At 40.1% G+C, this 17,664-nt stretch overlaps 1 protein-coding gene across 5 annotated transcripts in view; it reads left to right on the top strand.

The window, feature by feature from the left end:
- Positions 1-17,664, top strand: part of LOC131945020 (mucin-5AC) — a 50,987-nt gene that overhangs the window by 8,704 nt on the left and 24,619 nt on the right. For 2 of the 5 annotated variants that reach the window (XM_059305972.1, XM_059305966.1), the window contains exon 1: positions 2,376-2,497. The exons of 1 other annotated variant lie outside the window; for it this stretch is intronic. The gene's annotated coding sequence lies outside the window, so the exon portion shown is untranslated. Of the gene's footprint in view, positions 1-2,375; positions 2,498-14,562; positions 14,584-14,609; positions 14,773-17,664 lie in introns of those variants that run through there. 2 more of the 5 variants (XM_059305969.1, XM_059305967.1) reach the window with 2 other exon arrangements.

The following is a 17,664-nucleotide window of genomic DNA, read 5'->3' as shown; positions in this document are numbered from 1 at the left end:
TACACATTGCCAAATTTTTTATGTGTATTGGGTAGCTTAGAACAGGAAATAAATCGACATATTCCAGCCTACATTAGCCGTTCACTGCAAAAAGACTTGCTGCTTTATCTTAACAAAGACCTAGGTAGACACATGGAAAATATAGAGACGCTTTACTGTCGATTTAGCCCTTGTAGCCATTTGAAGGGCGGTTGTTACCCCCCTTGGCTGTTAACAGTTTCATTGCCATGTGTGATTCAGTTTATGGGCCGTTATAGGTTTTTGGTGAAAAGGGATATGTGTATGTGGAAAAGAGGGCGGGGATGTGTATGTGGAGGGTGGGAGTTGATGGGTGGGGGAGTGGATGTCTGGATGTGTAGCTATTGTCACTTACATCTTGGTTATTTGAAGTTATATATGTGTGTACAGGGGGAAGGTAATTTTTTTTGTTATTTTGATATTGTTACGGGTAAAGGGTGTTGATTGTTATCTCATATCTTGATATTGTTACGGGTGACTAACCCCACTATCAGTCAGGCTATAGCTGGAGCCCCACCGGGGATTAGAGAGCCGTTAACGTTTGCTGTGTTCTATGGGGTGTCGAGTAGATGAAACGTCTGTCGTCGCTCTGCTACTAAACCCGAGCCTCGATATGGGACAAAGATGAATGGGTCACTGGTCGGGTGAACACGATGTTTCAGGTTCGAATCCATCCAGGTGACGATCAGTGTCTAGTATAGGTGTGTGGATCGACCCTGAGAACTTGACTGTGATGTCGTTTGGGTTCTGACAGGAAATCGGGGGGAAATGACCTGGTCACATGACACTACTGTTACCATAGAAACAGGCAGCTCTTAAGGCAGACATGATTACTCAGTTGTAGATTGTGCTCAATGATTAAAACTCTCAAGGTAATTGCTAGCAGAACGTGGTGTATGTGGATATCAGCCAGCATAGGTCAGAAAGTTAATTAGACCCTGGCTCATTAGGTATTAAAAACGAGATGACTCACTAATTTTCACTAAAGTAAATTGACGATTGAATTATGATTGAATAATTTTTGTCAACACAAAACAAATACCACGACAAGATTGTTGAGCAGCTTGGGCGTGCGTACCTAGCCTATTTTAGTTACAGCTCTTAAGACACTGGGGTTCTTGGCATGATTTGAACTTACTTACCAAGTAATCAGATTATTTACTTTCATTTTCTCCGCCCGTGAGCTACTCTAATCACGCCCACTCCTCATCCGGTGAAAATTTGTGTAACCCCAAAATAAAAATTTATCAGAGAAAAAAATGTAAAAGTTAAAAAAAAAAAAAAATAAAAAATAAAGACCGAATCCGGATCTTTGTATGAATGTCGTATCGACACACGGGGGATAACTTTAAACGACTTATCTAATCCGGGGATTTAATTTCCGTCTTGTCAAAAAGTGACTGACCTAAATTTGTCACTACCTGCTACACGCTAGTTCACCGTCTTCATTGACGCAGACGTCACTAGCCCGGCTCGTGCTACACTGCTTGGACATCATTCACTTCGACCCAGGGGGAAATAACAGGTCAGTTATATGCTTACATGTACATAGCAGGTCAGTTATATGCTTCCATGTAAATAGCAGGTCAGTTATATGCTTACATGTAAAAAGCAGGTCAGTTATATGCTTACATGTAAATAGCAGGTCAGTTATATGCTTACATGTACATAGCAGGTCAGTTATATGCTTACATGTAAATAGCAGGTCAGTTATATGCTTACATGTAAATAGCAGGTCAGTTATATGCTTACATGTAAATAGCAGGTCAGTTATATGCTTACATGTAAATAGCAGGTCAGTTATATGCTTACATGTTACACCGTCCGTAGAGGCTGTAATGAATATTAAACATTAAATATATGTGTACACCACATTCTTTTTTGTATTAATTAAACGAAGATCTAAAGTAAAATGTGTTTACTAGTGTATATATATATTATTTTAATTGTTATCTTTCACATGTAGACTATATATATATATATATATATATATATATATATATATATATGTGTGTGTGTGTGTGTGTGTGTGTGTGCGCGTGTGTGTGTGTGTGTGTGTGTGTGTGTGTTTTGACGTAAATATTAGGTATGAAAGGATGAAATCTTTTTTTTTTGGCTCGTAAATACAATCAAATAACCAATTTCTGGACACGACGCATTAAGCATCTAATTAGTGTTATACCTGCCTAATTAGCCCCTACCCTGGGGCCAGTAGACACACGGGGGAATCTATTACTCAACGGGCCCAGCGCGTCCCAGCCGCCTCGGTACACCAGTCTTAGACCGGTAGCCGCGCGCGATCCGCCAGCCGCGAGGCGCTAACGGACAGGACCTGCCGTACCTGGTTGATGCGTTAAGTCGCTGGCGCCGCGTCAGACGACTGGTGTTTGGTGTTCATTGATCGAACGACTGACGTTTGGTGTTCATTGATATCCCAAGACGGATTAGTCGGCTACATCTCTGTTGGTGATTCCTGCAGGTATGCTGGAGCTTTTCAAATATTTTATAGAGGGGCCAAATAGTGGTTTATAATACGATTATTACAGGGTGTAGGTAATGAAATTCTGAGATTTACGTCCTATTCCCTATATCTTTATTTATATAAATCTATACGTATATGTGTTATGTACGTATATATATATATATATATATATATATATATATATATATATATATATATATATATATATATATATATATATGTGTGTGTGTGTGTCTATGTATTTAAAGCTATGTATTTATATTTATATCATATTTACCAATGTGTGTGGTTAGATAAGTATATTTAATCCTGAACATAGAATAAAAGCATCATGGATAAAGGATACAATAATAAGGATGTAGTATCTAATACCGTGGTCTATATGCTTTTTTCTACTGTTAGTGTGAGCTTACGATTTAATTTAGAATTAAATTTGAATATTAAATAGCAAGAGTCGACTTGTAGCAATGGTGACAGATTGCTATATTATTATGTCAAACTATTTATTGTTACATACATCTCACAATAAATGTTATGACTAGACTTTGGAACAAGCCGGCGATACAATATTCAACCCTCACCCTAAACAGCTTGCTCTTAAGATCTGTCTTACGGTGCAGACTATCACGTGACCAGGTGTATATGTACAAGGTTAAATGGACGTTGATCAATCGCTTTGTTCATGATATAACTCTTCAAATGATCTCCCTTTTCAAAAGCCAACGGCGTTAAACGCGTTTTTTTTAAAAAGTAATTTCGCTTTTTAAATTCATAAGCTAAATTTGTGGCATTTAATGTTTTAAAATTAAATAAATAAATTACAATGAAAAATCATAATAACAGTCTACTGATTTATTATGGAACGATACCTTACACGTAATAAATAATTGCTTATAATTAGCCAGTTTTATTCTTGGCGATTGTAATCTTCGCCTTTATTAAAGCTAAGCTAAACCCACCGTTACGTCAGGTCGAGATTAGGTTTAGAGATTATTTTATAATACCTGTGTAGCTGCATGTCACGTGCTGCTTGTGCAAGACGACGCATGCACCGTCTGGGATTTCCGTTACAGTTGACACGCTAGTTAATCTCAGTGTTAAAACATATCACGTCAGGGCAGGATATAGATCTAGTGGACAGTTGCTTAAGGTTGAGGCGAGGGTAGTTTTAAACTTAAATGTCTTATCCAGCTTCATAGGTATATATGCTTTATTGGATATATATATATATATATATATATATATATATATATATATATATATATATATATATATATATATATACATATATATACATATATATATACATATACATACATATATATATATATATATATATATATATATATATATATATATATATATATATATATACATATATATACATATATATATATATATATATTCATATATAAACATATATATACATATATATATATATATATATATATATATATATATATATATATATATATATATATATATATATATATATATATATATATATATATATATATATATATATATATATGTGTGTGTGTGTGTGTGTACATACATGTATATATATAGCCCTACATATATACGTATCCCAAGCACTTAACCCCCCCCCCTTCTCCCGCACACAACATATCCTATCCGCTTTAAGGAAAAAACACATCATTTCCTTCAAGCAAACGTTAATTCAATGATGCGGATCCTGTAGGTTAACGTGACATTAGTACTGGTGAACATTTTCTTTCCGGGCAACTGGAGGTTTGATCCGTAGACGTCAGTGGTGTCCGCGAGTCTACTTTTTACATAGGGGCTTGCCGTAATTGATGTCATGCGCATACGGAAGAAGATTTTCCCCATAAAGGCGGCAGAATAAAATTGCGATCGAGGGTTGAGAAATGGAGGAGTGAAGGTGATAATGACATTTTGCATGATATTTGATAATTTACTTTGACGTCTTACATACTATTTGATAATTTTCTTTTGACGACTTACATAATATTTGATAATTTACTTGACGTCTTACATAATATTTGGTAAGTTTCTTGAAATTTTACGTAATGTTTGATAGCGTTATTTTTAAATTGTACGTAACATTTGAGCATCTAATTTAAACTAAGACGATGGGGCGAGAAAGAGGTGAATATGCTCAGGATAAAAATTTCTAATATGTCACATATCTACAAATTGTTATGGTTCTAACTACTTCAGATGATACCAATTGTTATCGTTCTAACAACTTCACATGATAACAACTGTTATCGTTCTAACAACTTCACATGATAACAACTGTTATCGTTCTAACAACTTCACATGATAGCAACTGTTATCGTTCTAACAACTTCACATGATAACAACTGTTATCGTTCTAACAACTTCACGTGATAACAACTGTTATCGTTCTAACAACTTCACACAATTCCATTACCCACTATCTCGCTATCTCACTATCTCGCTTGAACGGAGTTTTGCCGTGAATCCCAACAGTTGAAATGTACAAATGACGTTAGGGTACATGACGTCACAAGCATGTTGACCCGTTGCAGCGACTACATTACAAATGACCTTTTACAGCAAGGGTGGTCAAACATCGCATTGTGCCTATGTGCTTATGACGTCAACAAACCGAAAAAAAAAGTTCATTTAGCATTGTTAAAAAATTTGCGTCTAAATCTTTTTAACAAGGTGCCCTCAGATTGTAATGTTGGTTTAACTACCCCACACGTTGTGTGTTTGTCAATTATATTCACACTAGCACCATTCTGAAAGTATTGACCGAATTTTAAAGCTCTACTGTTTATACCCCCCTCCCAAAGCTGACAGAGCTCCCGAAAATCGCTTATTATGCACATATTAAGTGTGATTAACCGTTATGACAATACCGCAAGGTTTAGTATTTAAACGGATTTTTCTTCTTTGTTGATTATTCTGTAGATTTATGGTGACCCTAGCTGTGACCCTAACATCTGGGGTCATGACCTGTCACCGCTGTATTTGTCCACATTGACGGACGTTTAATTAAGCAGTAGGGATCACAATGGTGGGGAATAACGTGTGCTCAATACCGCACGGTAACATTGGACAAGTCACAATCTTCGGTCAGACACAACGTTAGGGCAGGCTAAATCATAGGTCAGGGACAATTTTAGGTCAGGCTAAATCATAGGTCAGGGACAATCTTAGGTCAGGCTAAACCTTAGGTCAGGCTAAATCTTAGGTCAGGGACAATCTTAGGTCAGGCTAAATCTTAGGTCATGGGCAATTTTAGTTCAGGCTAAATCTTAGTTCAGGCAAAATTTTAGGTCAGGCTAAATCTTAGGTCATGGGCAATTTTAGTTCAGGCTAAATCTTAGTTCAGGCAAAATTTTAGGTCAGGCTAAATCTTAGGTCATGGGCAATTTTAATTCAGGCTAAATCTTAGGTCAGGCTAAATCTTAGGTCAGGTGAAATCTTAGGTCAGGGACAATTTTAGGTCAAGCAAATTTTAGGTTAAACAAACAGTACTCTGTCACCGTCTCTGAAAGCTGCCTTAATTAAGATTACGACACCAATTTGTTTAGACACCTACTCGCTAAAGATGTAAACAGAATTTTTTTTTGTTGAGACTGGCGTAATAAAATCAAAGGTCACCTTGACCAGTCGACAGCCCAGGGGTGCGAGGTGACCGCGTTACGTCTTAGTCAGAAAAAAAATAATTATACCCAAAGAGTTAAAGCCCTTGTTACTATTTTTAGAAATGTCATTTCAATATTTCTTTCGCTTCGTGTTGTTTTTTTTTCTTAGTTTGAGGATTCCATTTTTTGTCAAATAAATTAATTTTGTGGAAATAGCTTTCTTTTCCCGTGGCAGTCTAGTTTTAAAGTTCGGTACAACCCATCTTGTCATAAACAACCCGTTCGTTAGTGTGTACATGTGTCCAACCATCTTGTAATAGACACCAAGATATATATTTAAGAATCATGTCTAGATTTTTATTCCTCTGGTCAAGAAAAATTATGTTGGTGTTAATTATAGATTTGATTAAAGTCGTTGACACTTGCACCCATACACTATCCCAGATAGTCAAAACATATCAGTTGTGTAATGTGTTGTTTACAGTTGGTCCATGTGGAATATTATGATGTCATAGGCTAAATAATGAACGATTAGGCCATGGGTTAGACATTCTCGTCCGTAGGATATTCAGTGGGGCATTGATCTCAAGAGGACATTCACCTCAGTAGGACATTCACACACGCAGGGTGTCACACCTGTGGGATTAGTCACAGACGTAGTGGACACTCACGGCTGTAGTCTATTGACATCGTAGAACACGCCCACAGTTGTTGGCTATTTCAAGCTGTAGGACATTCACAACCGTAGGACATATTAAATTTTAGGAATATGACGACGTTAAGTGTGGTGAAAAAGGGTGGGGGGTAAAAGTTTGCCAAAATTGCGTGACGTCATTTTTAAACAATACCCCCCACACGTCACTTGTATCTACCTGTATTGCGCTACATTCATTATTTGCAGACAATCGGGCAAATTTTGGCACATATTTTACATCTCACCTGAATGTTCGAACATTCATTTAGGCACTTCAATCTTGACCCTGGTTGACCTTCATCATAACCCGGTTCAAATTTCCTGAGTCAGCTAATTTTTCCATATAAAGCCCCAGGCCATACTTCCGGTACGCGGACACGTGACCAGATGTAATTACCGCCATCCGCCGTACATGTAATATGACATACATGTCTAGACCTGACACATACATTTGCATAAAGCTCATTCTTCTTGTGGCCAGCGACTTGAATAATAATCTGGCAAGCTTGACCTTTGACCTGTGAACCTAGAGGTGACGGACCGGTCTTAACTGGGATATTTATTAGACTATATGAGACGCATATGTTTGTGATAGTACAGAACTATTAGAGAAGAAGCATTTTCAGCGTGTCATTGGACATGACGATAAATTATACCCCCCTACACACACCCTCACCCCATTTACACATACCTATGGTTATATACATACTGGACGGGGGAGGGGGGGGGTCGGACTGCTACCTGAAAGTTCGAGTCGGGGTCCAGTCCGAAGACGTTCCTGAGTTCACCCAGCTATAATAGATACCTGACTCACTTTAGGGAAAGTAAAGGCGGCTGGGCATAGAACTGACCACACTAGCCCTTTATATGCCGATGTAACTGAAACAGGTGAACTCTTGCCTTATTGAACGTAAGGTCCGAAGGATATATGAATTTTTATTTTATATTTATATATGATGTATACGGCGGGAGAGAGCTAGACTGCTGACCCAAAAGTAGAGGCCACCCAGCTCTTATGGTACCTAACTCTTGTTAAGGAAAACAAAGGCGGCTGGGCTTAGTGCTGACCTCACTAACTATCCATTTAGTTGCCGAGGTCTCTGAAGCAGATGAACTCTACTTCATTTGCATCATGTCTCTTGGGCACGAACGGGAAATGATGCTGATAGTGATGTACAGAGGCGTCGCGAGGCGGGGGGCGTGGGTTGCGGACCGCACCCGGTGACAACATTTAGGGGGAGGGGGGGGTGACACCAAGACAAAAGTTTAAAAATGTATAGTAGAGAAATGCTTTTTGCTAGCTTAATTGATGATTAATTAGAGTTAAAAAGTCTTATTAAGGGCACGTCAAAGATTCTGATATATTTCATATTTTACTATTGAAAAACTGTACAGACGTGAGCACATTTTCTGAGACACCGTCTGGGTCAGTCTTGACTGAGGGGGTCTCGGCTGCACCGTTTTGTGACCCCCCCCCCCGACCACCTGGCTATGTTGTGGGTGCTAAGTTGGTGTTCGGCTTTCATGTTGTGCCGCCGCTGCACCCATTACCCGAGTCTCGCGCACATCACTGAGGTCTAAAGGTTACACGACCTCTCGCACATTCTCGGGACCAAGGGGGTTAACTCTCGCCGTTAATGGAAGGCTTCTGTTGTTGGTAGTACACGCCACGTGGCGACCCGGGGTAAAAACGTTGTGCTTCAGGGGCACTTTTGGTCTCTTTTATTCCCTGGCACATTCAGTCAGGTTTCTAGGTCATTTTTTCTCATGTTTTCATGTACATTCGTTCAGTTTTTATGGGCATTTATTGGTCAATTTTTGCCAGGCTTATTCGTGTATTTTCCTTGGCCTTTTGTTCAGCTTTATGAAGCGCATGTATTTAGTCAACCAAGCAGAGTTTCTTCCAGGCATCTCTTCGGGGGGGGGGGGGGGGGGGGGGGGGGGAAGGGCTAAAAAAATTTACCGCCCCCCCCCCGAACGAAATGTAATTTATATAATTTATATAGAAAATATATACTTTTAACAGTGTCCGCCCCCCCCCCCCCCCCGAAAATTTCAAGTGCCTTATTGAATCAAGATGTATACCGTGACATGATCACGTGGGGGACGCGTGACTGTATTGTGACATGTAGATCTAAGAAACTGTTTCACGCTTAGCCACGTACTGCATCAAGAGATTCTATCACGTGATTGCATCACGTTGTATCATGTGACGTCATCACGTTATTCGCGTGACTATATCACGTGATAAGAACTGTCTGTCCCACCTCAAAACACTTTATAAATATAACCTCTGCTGCAGTATTGCATGCGACTGGTATATTTCATTCTACGTGTATGTAATAAACAAACTAGCTTAATGGCAGAACCACGCACATAGTAACATATTCTATATGGAAAAATCCCATTCTTGAACCAGCGTACTTTTGAAAATTTCCCAAGTATGAGTTACTAATACCAGGAACACATTTTTTGCCATGAAGAGTTTGCGAGTAACCTTTCAACTTTGCCTGAGCCAGCTCTAATAATGATAAACGAGTTGTACTGAAATCTTCGCCAGATAATCTGTTGGATAACCTTTTCACCGCAGGAGACGGGGTAGAGGGGGGGGGGGGCACTGACATTAGGCAACAGGACAGGCTGAGACTTGGGAACATGGCAGCGGTGGGGTGGGAATACCACACGCAGACTACATCACCCCATGTAAACCAAAGCACCCCATGTATACAACATCACCCCACGTACATCACATCACCCTATGTACACCACTTCCACTCTTGCAAACCACATCACCCATGTACACCACATCACCCCATGTACATCAAATCACCTTATGTACACCACATTAGCTCTGTACATCACATCACCCCTCGTACACCACATACCCTATATACACCACATCACCCCATATACACCACATCACCCCATGTACACCACATAGCCCCATGTACACCACATCACCCCATGTACACCACATCACTCCATGTACACCACATACCCTCATATACACCACATCACCCCTCGTACACCACATCACCCCATATACACCACATCACCCCATGTACACCACATCACCCCATTAACAACACATCACCCCCATATACACCACATCACCCCTTATACACCACATCACCCCTCGTACCACCACATCACCCCATATACACCACATTACCCCATATACACCACATCACCCCATATACACCACATCACCCATGTACACCACATCACCCCATATACACCACATCACCCCATATACACCACATCACCCCATATACACCACATCACCCCATATACACCACATCACCCCATATACACCACATCACCCCTCGTACACCACATTACCCTCGTGTACACCACATCCCATGTACACCACTTCCACTCTTGCAAACCGTATCACCATATGTACACCATATGTACATAATATCAACCCACGTACACCACATTACTTCGTGTACACCATATTACCTCGCCATATACGCTCGTGTACACCACATCACCCCATGTACCCCACATCACCCCATGTACCCCACATTACCCCGTGTAACCCCCGTTACCTTATGTACACCACATCACACTTGATGTTAGAATGGTATAGGCGACAATAGTATTGTATGAGTGACGATAATATTGTTTACGTGACCACAGTATTGTACGCGTGGCCATATTAGAGTACACGTGACTTAATTGTTGTATTTTGACCAGTAGGCAACAGACTTCTAGCCAGCCACCTCAGATATAAAAAACTAAGTTAATTTAATTTTTTTTAACCCAAACTATTCACATTTCATAACGAGGCCAAATGTTATGCGGGGCAGATGAAGTAGAGTCCTTCTATGTTATTGACTGTTGGATCAATTGGAAGAAGGTAGCCAGAAAAAAAATACATTAACCACATACTTCTATTTATAGTTTCAGTTAGAACTCAGATCTGCTGAAGCCCAAAACGAGAGCATATTGCATCCCACACACGAGTAGTTAAAATACATGTTTGTTCGCCTTCACCATGTGAAGTATCAGACAATCTCTTTGATGGTTGCTATAAAAAGCTATTTAACTCGCCATTCAAAAGATCATTAGCCACTAGGGTCAATGTTTTAGCAACACAAAGACTAGGCTTTAGCCGTCCTATCGTGTTGATTCAAGCTCAGTAGCCAACGGTGTGTTTCGGTACCATTTGCTGTAGTCAGCGCGTCTGGGTGATAATGTGTTCCCTCGAGCATTACACGGACCGTATTGTTGTGGATTCGTTCACGGGTTCACTCGAGGTCAGGAAGCCAAACTAGCTTTTGTATCCGCACTAGAAGGTCTCGATGATAACAGAAGGCAGTATGCGCCCGAGTTGTCTTTGTTAAGCTCTTTGTGTTGACAGTTAATAATAAACTGATCATTTACCAAAGCTATTTATAGTTAACTTTCGCGTTGGTGTGTACTAAATTATTAAGGTGTCGTGTCATTGCTGAGGTGATATTGGACAAAGAAAAAAAGCGCACCGACTGATAAATGCTTTACTTTACGGTGTAATGTTATCATTTACAATCATTGATAATGTCGTAGTTAGTATTTCACTTAAATTGTGTGATAAAAATAATAATCGGCAAAAAGCAGATATTAATAAACTCTGGCTACTGGGGTACATAAACTCTCTGGCGGCTCAGGCTTACTGTTTACATTCTTAGATGGTGGGTGGAGGGGGGGGTATATATCCCAAAACTTGGGGGGGGGGGGTGACATGTGGTGCACCCCCTAGCTCCGCCTATGCCTACACATGTGAGTGGGCCACTCTTGATCAATTAAACGTTTGGCAGGGTACAAAGCTCCCCCTAGCTTGATCAACTAAACGTTTGGCAGGGTACAAAGCTCCCCTCTGCACCCCCTAGATCCGCCTGTGTCTACACGTGTAAGTGAATCGCATCGAATCCGCTAAAGCTTTGCTATTCAAAAAGTTCGGCTTTTGATTTATGGCCCCTTTATCAGAGTTTCTGCCAGGCATCTCTTCGTGGCCCCGAAAAACATCTACCGCCCCCTCCCCCCCCCTCAAGGAAATATAATTTATATAGAAAATATATACTTTTACCAGCGTCCGCCATCCCCCCCCCCCCCCCCCCCCCGAGATTTCAAAATTTCAAGTTCAAGTCGTCCCCCCCCCCCAGAAAAAAGTCTGAAAGAAACAATGACATCATTTAAAAAAAAAAGATTTCTCTGGTGGCCCATATCATGACCACATACGCCTTACGTATATGTCATATGTGCAAACACAGATCACTCTGTTGTTTCTGTCACTGGAGTTAAGTCCCTTTTGTTAAGCTGACCGTGACACGTGTCTATCACAAGGCTAGAATCAAACAGGTCACCGCCGATAACCTATGTCACACACACACACACAGACACACACACACACAACTTGAAATACCTTTCTTTACACACCGACTCCAGACTTGTCTGGCTCCCACGGAATGAGTCACAAGAATTCAATGTTTGACACTTTTATTTTATGTGATTGACGGTACATTGGAAAGAAGAAGGAGAGTTCAGTTATATATATATATATATATATATGATGAAATCATATATAGCGAGGGGGTGGCTGAGGGGGGTACATATGTCCCCGGGCGCCGACCTTAGGAGGCGCGAAAATGGGTAAGAAAAAAAATAAAAGCTCATTTTAGCTGCAGTTTTGCGTTGTAAATACAAAAAAAATATATGGGGGTGGGGTGGGGGGGGGGGGGGGGGTGGGGGGTGGGGCGCCAAATTGAAAGTTTGTCCCGGGCGCCGGGGAGGGTCGCTACGCCCCTGGGGTGGGGAGGGGTGACGTCGATGACTTAAAATACCCAATGAAGTCCACCAGTATTACAATAACGCTCTACCACCCCACCATAACGCTGTACCACCCCATTTACCTGTCTCACCTGAAGGCTTCACCAATCAGGTATCCGATTCTTGTTTCAAGAAAAAAAAAACCGAGGTGATACACGCATTAATGGGATGAAAGGCCTGTCTTTCAAACAACAGAACAGGTTAATCGGCCCCTCTCTTTAAAGTTAATACTAACATTCGTCACCGCATTGTAAGAAGATTATCAGTGAATGGGTTCAAAGTTCACTGATACAAAATGTTTGAGTAAACTGGCTAGTATAAACTGATATAAACCAATTTTTAAAAATTCTCTTCTTAAAGTGTATGGTGTATGTATTTTGAATTGGAGCCGAATAATGTGCTAGGTTTAATTGCTACTTTTGTAAAAAAAAAATTAGGACATATTACTATTATTAGGTCTCAGATGGCGGATAAAGAGGATTTATCCAGGCATTTGTTTTCAATGGCACAAGGTCAGCCATGTCTGCTAGGGCCGGCGCAGTAGCGTAGCGAGGGGGGGGGACGACATATGTCCCCGGGCGCCGACCTTGGAGGGCGCCAAATGGTTGGAAAAATAAATTGAAAGGTTGAGGGGGGTGCAAATCGAAAGTTTGAGGGGGGTGCAAATCGAAATCTTGACGGGGGGTGCAAATCGAAAAGTTTGAGGGGGGGGGGGGTGCAAATCGAAATCTTGAGGGGGGGGGGGGTGCAAATCGAAAAGTTTGTCCCCGGACCCCGGGAAGGGTCGCTACGCCTCTGGGCCGGCGGTCGTAATGACACTAGCTAAACTGATCAGCACCGTGTGCAATAATTTTGCGGGGGGGGGGGGGGGGGGGGGGCGAAAAGATACCGGGAAGAAACTGTAAGTTTGTAGCTTCGGTCACTGTCAAGGGCAATTGATGAATGCCATGCCAAGACTTTAACACTTAAGTCTTGGGTACATGGCTTGTATCGTAAACTTACACCATCAAGTGTGTAAGTGCAAAGATTTTTTAACATGGGCACTAACTCTATTGTCTCTCTAACGCGTGTCGTGTACCTGGTACCAAGGTTATCCGCCGTGCTAATATCAGCGCTCTCTTGCGTGGCTATCGCCGTTATGAGATCTATTACCTTCACGGTCATAAGATATCTCTAGTCCAAGGTGATCGGGCGTGCAAGGTAACTGTTCGAGGCGCAACGTGAAAACTTGCCCCAGCAACAAATTGACCCAGACACCGGATCAGCGTGTATCTAAACTAAACAAACTGAAATCTTGACTTAGTTTGGTCTGCTATCTCAACGTTGCATGTCAATAGTTTTAAAGATCACATACTGTAAACCGTCTATAATAATACTGTATTAATTTCATACATTTGGTCGAAGTGATCGATTTGGGTTACAAAATGTGTGGAGTTTTGGCGTGTAAATGACAATTTAAAGGTAGTATTACACAATCAATTCTCGTGGCTCGTCCATTATTGATGTCACGTTTTTTTTTTTCCCGATACAAAAAGTCAGACCAATCTAAATAACGTCACGAAGCTCTACTACTCCCCACCCAGATAACCATAATTCTAACAAAAAATGTTTTTATTAATTTTTGTCATTTAGAAATAACATAATAACCCACAGCATCACTCTCGCCACAATCTACCCCAGGTGTCTGTGTGACGTCATTTATGATTACCCCCCCCCCCCCCACCCTCAATTTTTTTAATTTTTTTTTTCCAAAAATAAAATAAAAATTAAGCTTACCATTGTTTTCAGTTCACTCGCCTAGCAGGCCACTGGGTACCGTAATTTATTTGTTATTTTAACGTCAAGCTGACTGGGACAATTCAAATTATAACGAGGTGTCTATCACAAGGTTTACAGTATTCGTGTATTTTTTCCCCCGACTTGTGCGGCCGGTTTTATCGGTGTGAATAGGCGGTTGCACGGACTAATGTGTAGGTGGTGTTTTCTGGTTTCAAATTTGCATGTAAATAATTAAACACAGGATGTGTATCTGTATATAACTTCAGATTTTGAAAAAAGTTTCTGGTGATTATGTTATTAATTTTTTTTCAAAGTGCGTGATTTATTCATTTACGTCGTGAGGTGGATTTATCGAGGACAAATTGAAAAATTGCAAAAGTGTAATTAGATTGTTGTATTAAGATAAAATATGATTGATGTGTTATTATAGATAAAAGAATGATCAGAGGTTTATGTCAAATTTTTTATTGCCACATAGTCGGATACAATACCAGCTGCTGCAGCTGTGTAGAGGGTTTAAGAGGATGTAGAGGTTGGTGGTGGCGGGCGGTAGGGATGGCTTATTACGGCCCCGGTTCATAGGAGCGACTTCAGCCGTTACGCTTAAGACTCAGTTATGAATAGTAATTAAACATTTCACGGTTTGATATAAACGGTGGCATAATGTAAATTGATTATGGGATTCGAAAAACTGCGGCGGTTATTATTAATTTAAATGACTGTGTTAAGCTACCCCCTCCTCCTTCTCTAACACATTAAAGAAAATATTACGAAGGACCAGTTTTTTGCTACCTGGGTAGTTGTGGGTGGACAATGGTCAATGTCCCCTCTAATGGTTTAGTTCTGTTGACTAGTGGGGGTGGAGGATTGTTGACGTGCTAACTGACAGTGGTGACAGTCTCTACATTACCATAGAGGGCGAGGTTCCGGTTTAGGTGGGGGAGGGGGGGGGGGGGTTGACGACGTCACCAGACAAAACGTTGTATTTAAATATGTAAAGTAAAGTAAGTTTCCCTTTCAAACCTGACGGTCTATGGGGCAAGTGAAGTAGAGTTCATTTGTTTCTGTGACCTCGGCATATGAACAGAAATAAATAAAGACCTATGGAAAAAAATCACGAATTTCAAATTTCAAAAACAAAAGTTTAAAAAAAAATTAAAAAGGTCTAGATCTAATAGCATAGCTCTCAATAACGTCAAAACGAACTTATTTAATCCATAAACGTGCTATAAATAGATCAGATTGATTAGCAAATGCTTTTAATTACCTTCGTTGTTTTAAGTCGTCTAGACACGGCTCTTGTGTTGTGTTAAGTTCAACTCTGAAGGTAGGTTACACGCTGTTACAATTAGGGGGGCACTCGACCTGTTACAGCTAAGGGCCACCTAACCGGTTACAGCTAGGGCCACCTGAACAGTTACAATTAGGGGGCACCTGACCTGTTACAGCTAAGGGCCACCTAACCTGTTACAGCTAAGGGCCACCTAACCTGTTACAGCTAAGGGCCACCTAACCTGTTGCAATTAGGGGCCACCTATTAGAATTAGGGGCCACCTGACCTGTTATATCTACGGGCCATCCGACCTGTTACAACTGGGGGGGGGGGGGGGGGCATCTGACCTATTACAGTTGGGGTCGAAACGACCTTAGCTTAATTTGAACTTGCCCTCAAATTTTTAAAATTGGGGGCACATACATCCAGAGATCTGAATTTGTGTATTTTTGTTTGAATCACTTGCCTACAGTGTTTGTAGTAAAATTGTAGTGTTGTATTTTGTTTTCTTTCTTAACAATTCTTCTTTATTAGCTCTTTTACTTTGTTTACTATTTAAAATATCAAAGAAATTGATTGTGACCGAGAAGTAAGTTACTTACAGTATTAACATAACATCTTTAAAAGTCAGCCTTCAGAAGCCTGGTTCAATATGGAGTGACGTGTATAAATCTAATACGTTTCCACCACATTCACACAGACAAAAGATGAATCTGTTTCACACACCCCGCAGCTCAGCCGCCCCCCTCATGCCAACAAATTACATCAACCGACAAGCCATTCAGTAGACAACACTCTCCCCTTTCAACTCAAAATTTATCATTCAATATTTTTCAAGAGGTATTGGTGTACGACTTAAATTCTTAAACGCAGGATAAAGACGAAGTTGTCTCTCTTTGTCAGCTGTATTACGTCCCTTTCACGCATTCGCTTTCAGTAGATAGTATGTGCGGCTTTTTAACCGTCGATATATTGAGTGGTTATTTCTTTTGAAACCGACAGGGATTTTATTCTACCAATTAATGTTTTAATTTCACAGTTGACAAACACAAATCGAATAACCGTTTAAAAAAATGTAAACGGATACACTAGAATATTCTTTTTAAAAAAAATAATGAAACACAACTTTTCTATTTTTGAAACAGATTGAATAGAATTTAACACACAAAAAAGTGTCACTTTTAATAGATAAGAGAGTTCTCAATTTGCTATACAAAACATATAATTTTATGTAACACACTCCTTAAATAATCGTTAATTTCTAATGTGATCTGTGATTAAATTTCAGCGTTGGCGAATTATCTCAGCAAAGCCAGGGTTGTGTAAATGTTACATCAAGTATATCACACGAGTACGGTGCTTAGTTCGCAGTTCAATATTGAACATTTGCATGTCAAACACCGCGACCTCAGTCATGCTAATTTTATAACGGGGACACAGGTGTCAAAAAGTACACACGTCTGGGTGTCAACTTCTTTACACAGGGTCATGTTTTAAAACTTTAAATAAACGTCTTCAACATGTGTGTATACTTCAAGGCAATTATAGAAATCACGAATACCAGGCATAAACTATTATCAACACAATATAAGGTGACAAAAGAGTAGAGAGAGTAGAGTTAATCTGTTTCTAGCCAGAGGGTGTGAGGACCGAGATATTGGCAGGTTACATCTGGCTGTATGGTGAGAGATATAGCACAAATTTGAGCTGGATATTCTCACGTTAGCGACCAAATTTTCTACCACTGGAGCACATTTTCAATACACACATATATATATATATATATATATATATATATATATATATATATATATATATATATATATATATATATATATATATGTGTGTGTGTGTGTGTGTGTGTGTGTGTGTGTATAGTTATCTCATTGGGGGAAATGTGACTCCGTGACAAGAGTAAGATGAACACGATAGTCAGACAATACCAGAATAAGATGAAACGATACTCAGACAATACAAGAATAAGATGAACCGGTACTTT

The sequence above is a fragment of the Physella acuta genome, unplaced genomic scaffold (assembly GCF_028476545.2).
Source record: "Physella acuta isolate Inbredline_101_S28 unplaced genomic scaffold, ASM2847654v3 ptg000519l, whole genome shotgun sequence".
In the NCBI taxonomy this organism is placed as follows: Eukaryota; Metazoa; Mollusca; class Gastropoda; family Physidae; genus Physella; species Physella acuta.
This window is presented reverse-complemented; position numbering and strand designations above follow the sequence as displayed.